The 12,327-nt window shown below is 33.5% G+C and overlaps 1 long non-coding RNA gene and 1 other non-coding gene across 2 annotated transcripts; both read right to left on the reverse strand.

Annotated features, from left to right (window-relative positions):
• Positions 1-5,865: 5,865 nt before the first annotated feature.
• LOC145161875 (U1 spliceosomal RNA) lies at positions 5,866-6,026 on the reverse strand. The gene has a single exon (XR_013738738.1). It is a non-coding gene; the product is annotated as a U1 spliceosomal RNA (small nuclear RNA).
• A 4,628-nt stretch (positions 6,027-10,654) lies between these two features.
• On the reverse strand, positions 10,655-11,559 carry LOC145159707 (uncharacterized). The gene is made up of 4 exons (XR_013737860.1): positions 11,517-11,559; positions 11,089-11,168; positions 10,771-10,840; positions 10,655-10,683 (listed from the first exon to the last, which is right to left on the reverse strand). It is a non-coding gene; the product is annotated as an uncharacterized LOC145159707 (long non-coding RNA).
• Between the last annotated feature and the right edge of the window lie 768 nt (positions 11,560-12,327).

The following is a 12,327-nucleotide window of genomic DNA, read 5'->3' on the forward strand; positions in this document are numbered from 1 at the left end:
AAGTCCCCAATCTGCTTGTGTATCAATCAGATCCGTTTGATGGTGCAGAATCTCAATCAAACAGATGATGCCAGATCAAAAAATGAAGAAGAAGGAGAAGAAGAAGATGATAAATCTTGTATGATTTGATTAGAATGAAGCTCCAGATACAAGATTCACACACACTAACACACATTAAAGCTCCTCTCTTCTCTCTAACTTTCTCTCTCTACAATATGCTCTCCTTCTCTCTCTAGCCTTACACTCCTTCACATGCACTCCTCTCCCTATATATATGAGACATGGGCCGTGAACAGGTTCACGGCCGTAAACCTGTTCACGGCCGTAAACACAACCGTAAACACATATACAATCGTAAACACCAAGTTGTTTACGGTCCTAGACATAAAAATACATTTTCCTAGAAAAGTAAATTATAAACCATATTTTTGACCCAACATTAGGTTAACAATATTGCTTTGGGGATGCCGTAGCAATAAGGAAACCATGGGAGAAAAAGAGTACATCGCATGGACACGTAGTTCATCACCTACAAGTTACGAACTTGTCACTGTCTAGAATAGTTTGTGGTCATCATATATACTTTGTTAGATGACTACATTGCATATCACATAGTAAATTCATGGCCTCTTCTCGTCATTTTTCATCTCTCATCACCCATCGCTACCCAATATTATAAGTATGAAAATACATATTCGACTAAATAAAAATCATCTCACATTGTTTCATGTAACACAGGACATCTTAATCACAGATAATAAGAACATATAGCATTTAACTATATAAACACTTCATATCTATGTGAAAGATGAAAGTAACTATGCACTCACTTTTTAAAAGTGGATGACTTGTGAATTGGGTAGAGCTTCGCCCAACACCTTAGCTTTTCCTTTTATATGACCTAGGTATGCACATCAATGAGTCTTAGTTTTATATGTCTGGCGACTAATGATAGTCTAGATTCCTCACTAATCCCAATGTCTACATCAACATACATCAAGTAAGGAATAACCAAATAAGATCATATCGGAGGTAGGGTCCGTTTGGTACACAAAGTATATTGTTTGGAAATCCCACATAAACACCTCACTAGATCTAGCCTAGACATCACTCATTATGAATTGGAATAATTGATAAATCTTATTTATAAATTCATAAAAACGACTATGAATATAAATATATGTTACACTTAAAGTGTAGTAAGTGCAGCTTAACTTACATAAATTTTAGCGAAAACCGAAAAATTATGCAGGCAGAACTCCAACCCGGGAGCTTCTATTTGTCGGAATCTCATATTCCCAGGGCTTTGCTAAGCTAAGATATTTCGAAACCTAGAAGAAAAGACCTCAAAATCGGCCTAAGGATTTGAGAGAAAATTCAGAGAAAGTGTGAAGAGGAATGGGGGGATGAGTTGTTATTTATAGTTGATTTTTTACCAGGCATGCTATTTTTGACGTAACTTTCTCATACGAGCTCCATTTTTATGCTCTTTATATCCACATGTATTTATAGACGAATACTACAACTTTCATATAGACTCTATCGGCTAATTATCAATTTATTTTTAAAGTTATATTTTTAGAGGGCTTAGACTGCTAGAACCCAAATAAAAATCATAACTCTTTCATACGAATTCCGTTCTCGACTGTCTTTATACCGATGAAATTGTATTTAAGTGATCTTCAACTTTCATTTAGGGTGTTTAGCCTAAGAATCAACCGATTTTAATTTTGGTTTTTGTGTTGACACTGATGCGCTGAAACTTTAAAAAATTATAACTTCCTCATACGAAGTCAGATTTGGATGTTATTTATACGCACGAGTTCACTTTTATGATTACTACGACTTTATTTTAGATTAATTAGGCTAATAAGTAACCAATCTCTGATTCACTATTTACGACGCGCTTTGCCATATAGGTTTGAACGCAAAACTTCAAGGGACCGTATCTTCGTCAAACGAAGTCAGATTTATGTGTTCCTTATATTCCCGAGATCAAAATTATGACTACAACATCTTTAGCTAAGATTATTTACTATATCTTAAATGTATGTCCCAAATGAGTAGGCGTTACACTGTCCATCTATTGATCATTTTAATATGCAACAACTTTTCCAGAATGTTTAGGGAAGACATGTCACTAAAATCAGGGTATAACTCGGTATTGAGATCCTAAAAAAACATCAAATTCCGGATCTACACCTCGTTCCTCCTCATCTATATTTTATGTATTTGTATTTTGTTCTGCCATAACATCATTAACTACATAAAACATCTCATTAGTTACTCGAGTTTTTATACTTGGAGTCGAATTGTAGCCTAAATCTAAAGCAACTTGCTTTCTCACCGTGATGATCCCACATAGTATACGATTCTAAAAACCCACAATCATGTATGTGGGCATAAACCATATGTAACAACAGTTGATACATATTCACACACTTTTTTCACAGACAACCCACTTTGCCTTCACAGTTGACATGTTTCTCAAAAATCTTCATAAAGTTATTAATACCTTCCAAAAAATTTGAAGACATTCGGTTCTTCTCTCTAATCCAACTCTTATCGATCATCATTATTGTTTCATTATTAAAAATTACATTATATACATAGTTATTGAAAGTTGGATTATATTTGGGCTATAAAACATAAGTTAGAGTTTAAAGTTTACCCTGCAAGAAGTAAAAGTCAGATGGAATGGATAGAGTATTCACAAGTATATAAAGAAATATGTACTTGAGAAGTAAAAGTTGGATGGAATTGAGAGAGTATTTGCAAGGGTAGGCTTCTAAACCTTGTTTTTGAATACCTTTTCTCATATGTGAATGTATATTACTTGATATTTGTTTGAGAAAAATTCGGTAACATTTACCCTTAGCTCCCAAGTATATAAATAAATCTATACCTAAGCAACAAAGAAAAAATGACAACCAACTTTTTCTTAAACAAACAATCATGCAATACACATTCACATCCTAAATGAGATAAAACAGTCAAAAAACAATCCATAAATGGGGGCATCCCAAAATTAATCTCTAAATCAATTTTTGGGCGGATATTTCTAGGCTCTTGATGATTATACATAAGAGACTTAAACTTAAAATCAATGATTCAACGTCTTTTCGTACTGTTAATTAAAGCATCAAACTTTTGTTTATTTTCTGTTATAGCATCGTACTTTTACTATTATAATACATAATATTATGGTTTAAATAATGTACCGTTTAATTTTAATTTCTTATTAATTTCATCTTTTTGTTAATTATAGTCATACCTTTGCAGTTAGGTTTCTTTAATAGCAATGTATTTTTATTAGATTATACATAATAACATTGTATTTTAAATACTTTTTTTGTTTTTTTCTATTATAAATATGAAAAATAAGTGAAAATAGAATGATTTAATAAGCAAACTAATAAAAGTATGTTTCAATTAATAACCTTTGTAGTTAGGCTCTTTAATTGCAACATGCTTTTATTAGTTAGTTTGATAAAGTATTCTATTTTCACTTCTTTTTTATATTTATATTATTTTTGTTTTTTCCTATTATAGCATTGTACTTTAAATATATATATTTATTTTTTTCTATTGTAACAATTTACTTTTGTTTTGTTTCAATTACAACATTGTACTTTAATTAATCATATTACCTAATTAAGCTAAATTCATAATGATTACAATTAAGTCATTAAAAATATTAAGCACTTGCAAACCATATTATCGTGAAAATAAAAACATATTAAACACTTACCTATTAAGCATTTTACAATACAAACCAATAACAACTATTCATTAAGCATTCACTTACAAAATAAATTAAGTACTTATCATGAAAATAGAAACACGTTAAGAACTTATCAATTAAGCACTTAATCAATTTAACACTTTATCAATTAATCACTAAGCACTTATCATGAAATTAAATAGAAACACTTTAAACACTAATCAATTAAGCACTTTTCCACTTCATCTTATATGTACTCAAACTAGTAAACCTAAACAACTAACACAATCTTACATATTATATATTTTATACATCCAAAATAACCGGTCATCATCAACAATTACATAATCAAAGATTCTAAATACATAAAAACATCACCTAATCAAAGACAAAACTAAAATAAAAAGCTATAAACCTTACCTATTCTTCCTGTTATGGTGCCCGAAATTCAGTGGCGGGTTGTAGACGGTGGTCCTCTGGTGCTGGCCGGTGGTCACTGAAAAAACCCCAAATAAAAAAATAAATAAATAAATAAACTTGAAAAATCACAAAAAACTACTTGTGGTCGACGATGAAGGAGAGTGGTTGGAACTCGATGTCGTCGTCGATGGTCCTCCGGTGACTGCCTTATCGGGAAATAAAGCAAAAAAACATGAAAATCTCAAAATCGAACCGGAAAAAAATGAAATTAGAAAATAGAAGTGACATAGAAGTTACTTGTGGTTGGTAGTGAAGGAGAGTGTTCGAAGGGTCGTCGGTGTAGAATCCATGGTGGAGAGATCGAGAGAGAATGAGTGTGGATGTGCAGCTGCAAATGAGGTTCAACTGACCTATTACTTGAGATTAAACCCTATGTTGGCGACATATCGTCGTTACTAGGTTAAAGTAAACGGCGCCATATCCTACTTGCAAATAAATAAATAAATATTTGTTCCGACAACAAGTCGTCGGAATTGACAACATGCCGTTGGGATAGCTTTCAACAAACGTCTTTTTCTTTTCTGCAAACATGAATTATAGATAAATATAAATTATATTTTCCGTAACCTATGCCGACGACATGAGAAAACCGTGTAACCCTTTTCATTCCCGCCTAAGCTATGACAGCGACATGTCATCGGCACAGATACCCAGATACCCAAACAAATTTGGTCAACCCTATACCGACAACATGTCGTCGGTATAGCATACGTTGTAGCGACATGTGTCATAGGCATAGATGTCGTCGGTATAGGGGTCTTTTCTTGTAGTATTGGTACCACTGATGATGAAGCTACATGGTGTCTTTTGTTGTAGTGCTGGGGTACCACTAATGCCGAAGCTACATGGTAACATGGGTGAATCTTGCAACAATGCATCGCAACTATCCTTTTCTTAGTATTGCTAGCTACCCGAGGACAAGGTCATAGTCGAAGGGTAATACAATGTTGTGGACATCGACACTCAAGCATGCCAAGTTGTTGAGAGCCGGCCCAAAAGGAACCAGATATTGCCAGCCCGCTACCAGAATTAGCCCAAGGATTGTTGGATAAATCAAAGGGGCGTTGCTGTCTAGTAGTCTTCATCCCTCCTGAATTCCTGTTTCTTTGGATAGTTGCTTAAAATTAGGATGTATAGTTTTTTTCGTTTTCTTTTAAACCCTTGTTTCATGAGCATCATCTTTGATATATCAAATAATTTGTTCCAAGCGTTCTCGTCTTCTTCCTTCTGTGGATCCAACAAAGCAACTCAAAAGAGAAAAAAGGATTGGTAGTTACTTCATATTCGTTCCAAGTTCCAAGTACGGCTGTACAAATTATAATTCACTTCATTACATAATTTATTTTTAATATAAATTGATACATAGCACTTACTTAAAACTACATGTTAGCCCACCAGTCTCAACCCTCCTAAGTCCTATCTAATAGAAAAATTATGTTGATGGATTATATGGAACATTTTTTGCCAGAGTCCTACTCCTGCACATCAAAATGTGATTAAAGACTATCATAATTTGTATTATAAGGTCGTTGATTACATCAATTCAAATTAATAAAACATATATTATCAACTAGAATCAAGAAGATAATGCTGTTAGCAATGTATACTTATTTTGTTCATTACAAAATAAAGAAAACAAAAAATTTGAACTTAAATATTTGGTAGGGGCTGCGCAAACACAAGCCCTCTCTGTCACAAATTATGATGTAGGCTCGACCACTTGGGCGGACCTTAAAGCAGCACCCTTTCAAAGTGCAATGAAAGTCACTACTCTAGGCCATGGTCCATCTTGACCAACCATTGACCCCATCCAGGTAAGTAAGTAATTCGTATGCCTAGCTTCTATTTTATACACCTCGTCTCTTTATTACTTTCTATCCTCTGCCGATGTGGGATAACATAAAAATGCATATAAGCCTACAAAAACTCATTTCTAGTGATAAGCATGAATACATTCTTTACTCCAACTTATCATTGGAATTGAAAAAAAAAACATTGAACTATTACTTGTTATAAAATCAAGAATATCCTATATCTCTTGATATAAGACAAATAGCTTATCCTCAGTCTATCATAAACTTATATAATTTGATGCATTTATATACACATAAACATACAAACTAACAAAATACTACATCTTACTAGCAAACAAAAATATATAGTAAAATGCTAAAACAAGCCATGGAATAGACATCCATAGATTTGATGAAGAACATTCAACGAGAAGATCGTATCTCTGATCTTTTGTATCTTACCTTTTGTAAGAAATTATGACTTAGATACTCCATTTACCTTGAGAAATTGATATGTAATATTTATACTCTTCCTTTTTTCATGGTGTAAACCTATGATAACAAACAATACAAGTAATTAAATTCTAGTGTTTCAAATACAATAGTCGAATTTAATAATTATTTTTAACATTCCTCAGTCTTGTATTTGGAATATGAATACATAATTGCACCCCCATTATTAGGATAGAGCAATTCCATGGTTCTCAACAGTATTACAAAACAAATAAAAACTCAATTTCACCATCAACATAAAATTAGTTTTGTTTTGATGATAGACCAAAACAATTTGATTCTAATGTTTGACTAACCAAGTAAGGTATCATGCGCGAGATGTGTGCCATGAAAAATCCATTTATATTTCACACAAGCACACAACACAACTACAAGAATATCTATTTTCGAGAACATTGAGGAAAATCATGTCACTTTATTTGGTTGGATTAACTCGCTGGTCTAACCAAGATTTATAAAAGTGGAGTAATAAGTTTATTAAATATAAAAACCTAGTGTTGGTGGAAATATTTTTCAAAGTAATATTGCTTTTGGAAAACCCATCATAAACTTTCTCACTTGACAAAATGCAGCAATTCATTTCCATATGAACAAAGATTCTTTCTTGTAAGGAAATTGTGAGTATTCAAATTTATAGGTCTAAGGTCGACCGAATAGTTAGAATGGCTAACTATTCATGCTAAAATCAAAATATAAAAAAAAAAGCACATGATGAAGATAAGTGAAGACGTATGATCAGATGCATGTATGGGTTTAAAAGTTTCTTCTTGATGGCTCGAATTCAGGTATGATGTGGTTCATCTTATGGCTCTTCACCACGGATGGTTCATATGTGGAAGATATGAACCCAGGTTCAGAGTTTAGGATTATGATAATAGCAAATTCACAGTATTACGTAGAATTTGATGTACATCATGTACATTTCCCATATACTATTAACATTAAGATGTGATTTTGACATAGCCAAGTTGGACAAAAATGTTAAGTATTGATATACTTGAAGTGATTTATCTATTTTAAGATTAGTACATGTGATACCATAGACTCCTTCACTTTATAACAAACGAATATATATGTAGGTGAGTCAAACCATTGAGCAAACTAAAGCAATAACTGTATTTGTGAATCCATAATGCAACGGTAACTAAATTGAGATTGAATTGTGTGATTGCATACTCTATTTCTATGTGTTGAGAGCTTTCAATGAACCAAGTTCAAGCCCATCCATTTCTTTAGGGCAGTAACTTTGCTCCAAGCCACATTTTTTCCTTGTCATTCAAACTACCCCATAGGAACTCCCTCCTTTTCTTTTCTTTTCTTTTCTTTTCTAGCGAATAGATGATCCCAGCGGGCTACGAATTGTTCTATTTGTTACGACAAAAAGACTTGGAAAGATAAAATCAATAAGAACAATTAGATATGACATAACGTTCTATCGGTAAGTATCATTAACCACAAGGTATTAATAAATCAAATTCATAATTCATTGTTCGTTACCACTCTAACTCATGAACTTTTTACAAGTTTTAGGCATCATTTTAATACGTAAGAATATAAAAGGGCCTAGATGCAAATTATCTCCAATAAATGCAAAACTAACATCATTACTCAAATCTCTATGTCTCTCTCCCCCCTACCGATTAATAGCCCTTTAAAATTAACAAAAAGAAAACCTAATATTTCCCTCATTCAACCAATCCTCCTCTTCTAATGGATCTTCGTCAGGAAACTCAACCCCAAAAGCTACCCCATTTTTTCATTCTACCCGTTCCCACTAAAAAAGACGTGGCCTATGCACTCATTCTCTTCATCTCTCTTATCATATCCTCCATTGTTTTCTGCAACCTCCTAACCCCTTTCTACCCTCATCTTCTTCTTCCTTTTAGCTTCTCCAAAAACCTACCCGACACCCAACTTCCAGGATCCACAAACACCTGCGATTATTCGTTTGGGAAATGGGTTTGGGATGAAACTTACCCTAACCAAAAGTACAACGAAGATTGTCCTTTTCTTGATCCGGGATTCCGGTGCCATCGCAATGGCCGCCGGGATGTTGGGTATGTCAATTGGCGATGGCAACCGCATGGGTGCGATCTACCCAGGTATGGGTGTTGTTTAGAGTTTTCAACTCGTAGATTAAGCAATATTAAACTGCATGCATGGCTTTTTTTATTGTTTTAAAGTTTTATTTGGTATAAAATATGAATTTCGAGGTAGCGATTGTTAGTTTCCATGGATGAAGAGTTAATGCTCATAACTAAATGCATACATCGCACGTTATGAATATAGTTTTTTTTCCATTTATATATATTATCTCGATTCAATCAAAACTGTACAAACTTATATGAAACCTTTACTCTAGCTCTGAAGCCTAATGATTTTAATTGTATCCATTTGTTCTTTTCTCGTTATTATTTTCATATTCCTGGAACTATGTGGTAAAGAAAAGCATACTTGCTGTGGATCTTACTTAGGATAAGATTTTTCGCCGACCAAATACATTTTTCAAGGGAATTTTCGCTCGCAAAACGAAGAACTTTTTCAGTAGACTAGTGACTTGAACAGTGAACTATCGACCAACCATGGCAAAAGACTAATCCCTCGACAAACTTACTGTTCCCTTTTGAAATCTTGCATTTTGATCGAATCTTATGATTAATGAATCATTTTATCGCATTCAATCGTATGTCGTGTCTTCGGATTCTATATATGTCCAAAAGTAGATAGTATGTGTTTGAACATTCATACCGATTGTAGAAACGAATTGAAACTAATATCGTAATGCCTGTGGGAACAGATTTGATGCGAGAGATTTTCTTGAAAGAAGCAGAAATGGACGGATAGTCTTCGCCGGAGACTCCATCGGAAGAAACCAATGGGAGTCTCTACTATGCATGCTTTCTCATGGAGTCTCAAACCTTTCCACAATATACGAAGAGCATGGAAACCCCATAACCAAACACAAAGGCTTCCTTTCAATCAGATTTCATGACTACAATTTAACCATCGAGTATTACCGAGTCCCTTTCCTGGTAGTCATCGATGACCCACCGGAAAATTCGTCGGAAGAAATCCTGCGAGCCATTAGGGTTGATAAGCTCCACCGGTTCTCTTCAAAATGGGCCGGAGCAGATATTCTTGTCACTACTAGAAAACTGGTGCAATAGCTACAGCACAATCCGTAGCTATTCCGTAGCTATAAGCGGATAGCTACGGAATTGCTACGGAAAAATGTCTGTAGCATAATGGCCCGTGGGAAAATTATAGCTATGGATTAGCTACGGAATCGCTACAGAATAGCTACGAAATTTTCCGTAGCTACCATAGCTACGGAATAGCTACGGAAATAAATAGCTACGGATTTCCTACAGAATAGCTACAGAATTAAATAGCTACGGAATAGCTACGGAACCAAATAGCTACGGAAGTGGATAGCTACGGAATAGTTACGGAAATAAATAGCTACGGAAATCCGTAGCTATTCCGTAGCTAACTTTGTTTTATTTAAAAAAAATATATATTTAAAATTTTAAAAATTTCTAATTTTTTGTCAAATACCACATTCAACTCACAATTGTGCCAAACTAGGTAAAAGAAACAACATAAAAACGTGAATTTATTAGCATAGATGCACCAACATTTATATAATGTTATAATTAATATAATGTTCTAAAACGGGCTGTTATTCTACTTAACTCTTCTCTCACTGAAGAGGTTGTTGCTGAGGTACTTAGTCTTAACAGTTCCCGTTTAATCTTGACAGCTTTGGAATCTGCTTACATCAACTCGTCTGTTGAGAGAGTGCATTCCCTTCGTGGATCTCTGCGAAGCATTTCAAAAGGTATCAGTATATACCAATAAATGAAAAAGTATAATCTACAATAGATGTTACTATGATGTTTTATGATTGAAACATATATGAATTGTAGTGGTATAATATGTGAGATATTAAACACTATTATTATACAACTTGGACATATAATTAAAAGATTAAATAACATAATCATATATACAACCAATGGGAACATGCAAAGTTTCTGATATGTGCATATTATAGAATCCAAGAATATTAGTACTTGAAGTTTTTAATTTATTTAAGAGAATGTTAAGATATACCTCAGTCTTTGATTCATAGAATGCTTGTTGCATGCTTTAATATATGTTAATATAAACCTGCAATAAATTTATAATAAAATTGCTTGGTAGATTGTAAAAAAATAATAAACTATTGTAAAAAATAATGAACCATTGTATACTCACCTTCAAAATAAAAGAACATTAGTTTAGCACGAAGAAGCAGCTGCAAAAACTCACGGGCTAAAGGAAGAACCTGCCAAAATAACAACCTACTTTTATTCATTGTTTATTAATTATTCATAGATTACTGTCATTATACAGCATCAAAAATTTAATATCAGTTGGAATGCCCCTAATGGCTACTTTTTCAAAACATATATACCCTAATTATTCTAAATTTGTATTCAATAATGCCACGAACAAAAAACCATGTAACATGCTAGCTAAAAAAGGATGTTAAACAAAGAGTCGTCAGTTTACCTTAATGTGATTAAGGCTTACCTAGTAGAGGAAGAATGGCCAAAGCTAACCGTTTAATTGAACTTCAAACATAGATTGTGTAGTGGTCAATAACAGAACATCTGTAACAAATAAAAAACAAATATTAGTAACAGAACATCAATTTTCTGCAATGGGATGGGCCAAGGAAAGACAACGAGGTGGTTTGCTCAGCTCTAAAAAAATGAAAATTTTAACCAATGAATTAAGCTAAATTCAACCAAATTTTAACCTAATGAATTTAACCAAGCCATGATCAGCTTCACTAGTTACCAGAATTTTAATAAATTCAACCAAAATTTAACCTAAAACCTCAAATTCGACCTAAAATATAATCTAAAACCTCACATTCAACAAAGCAAATCAACATTATCAATGAATTAAGCATCTAAAGGTGTATACATGAAGTAATATAAAAAAATGGGTTTTACCTATCTTGGGGAAGAAATCGAGCAAGGAGGTGGTGAGATTAGGAGGGCAGATGCGCCGACGAGATGGGGAGGGCAGATGGAGACGGCGACCAGGACTGCCGGTTGGAAAAACGGAGAAGGAGGGTCGACGAACGCAGCTGCGTCTTCGTCGAACAAGGGGATGTGGTCGTCTGCGTCTTCGACTTCGTCTCCCTGCGGCGGCGACTGTTCTTCGCAGATGGAGGCAACAAATCGACCGGACGAGCGGTGGTCGCGTTTGAGGAGCAGAGGACGGGAAAAATGGAGGAGACGGCGGAAAAGGGAGAAGAAAGGAGGAGAAGTCGGGAGCACTGGAGCAGGAAATCGCGTTTTTGCCCTAAGATGAAGCTTTATTAAACGGAACAAAAAAAAAGACGGGGCTAAAAAAACTGGACTAAAAAAACTTGGGTGGGGTTCGAACTAGGGTTCCCCACATACAGTGTCACAAGCTTAACCATCCGGCCGGGCATGCCACATCCGAATGTAATAGCCCCTTAGTGATTCTTATACAATAACTATTTTTCCTTTAATCTATTATTATTATTATTATTATTATTATTATTATTATTATTTCTATTATTATTATTATTATTATTATTATTATTATTTCTATTATTATTTCCATTATTATTATTATTATTGTTTCCATTATTATTATTATTATTATTTCCATTATTATTATTATTATTATTATTATTATTATTATTATTATTTCTATTATAACTATAATTATTATTATTATTATTTCCATTATTATTATTATTATTATTATTGTTATTATTATTATTATTGT

This window comes from Lactuca virosa, chromosome 2 (assembly GCF_052849685.1).
Source record: "Lactuca virosa cultivar CGN04683 chromosome 2, Lactuca_virosa_CGN04683_v6, whole genome shotgun sequence".
NCBI lineage: Eukaryota > Viridiplantae > Streptophyta > Magnoliopsida > Asterales > Asteraceae > Lactuca > Lactuca virosa.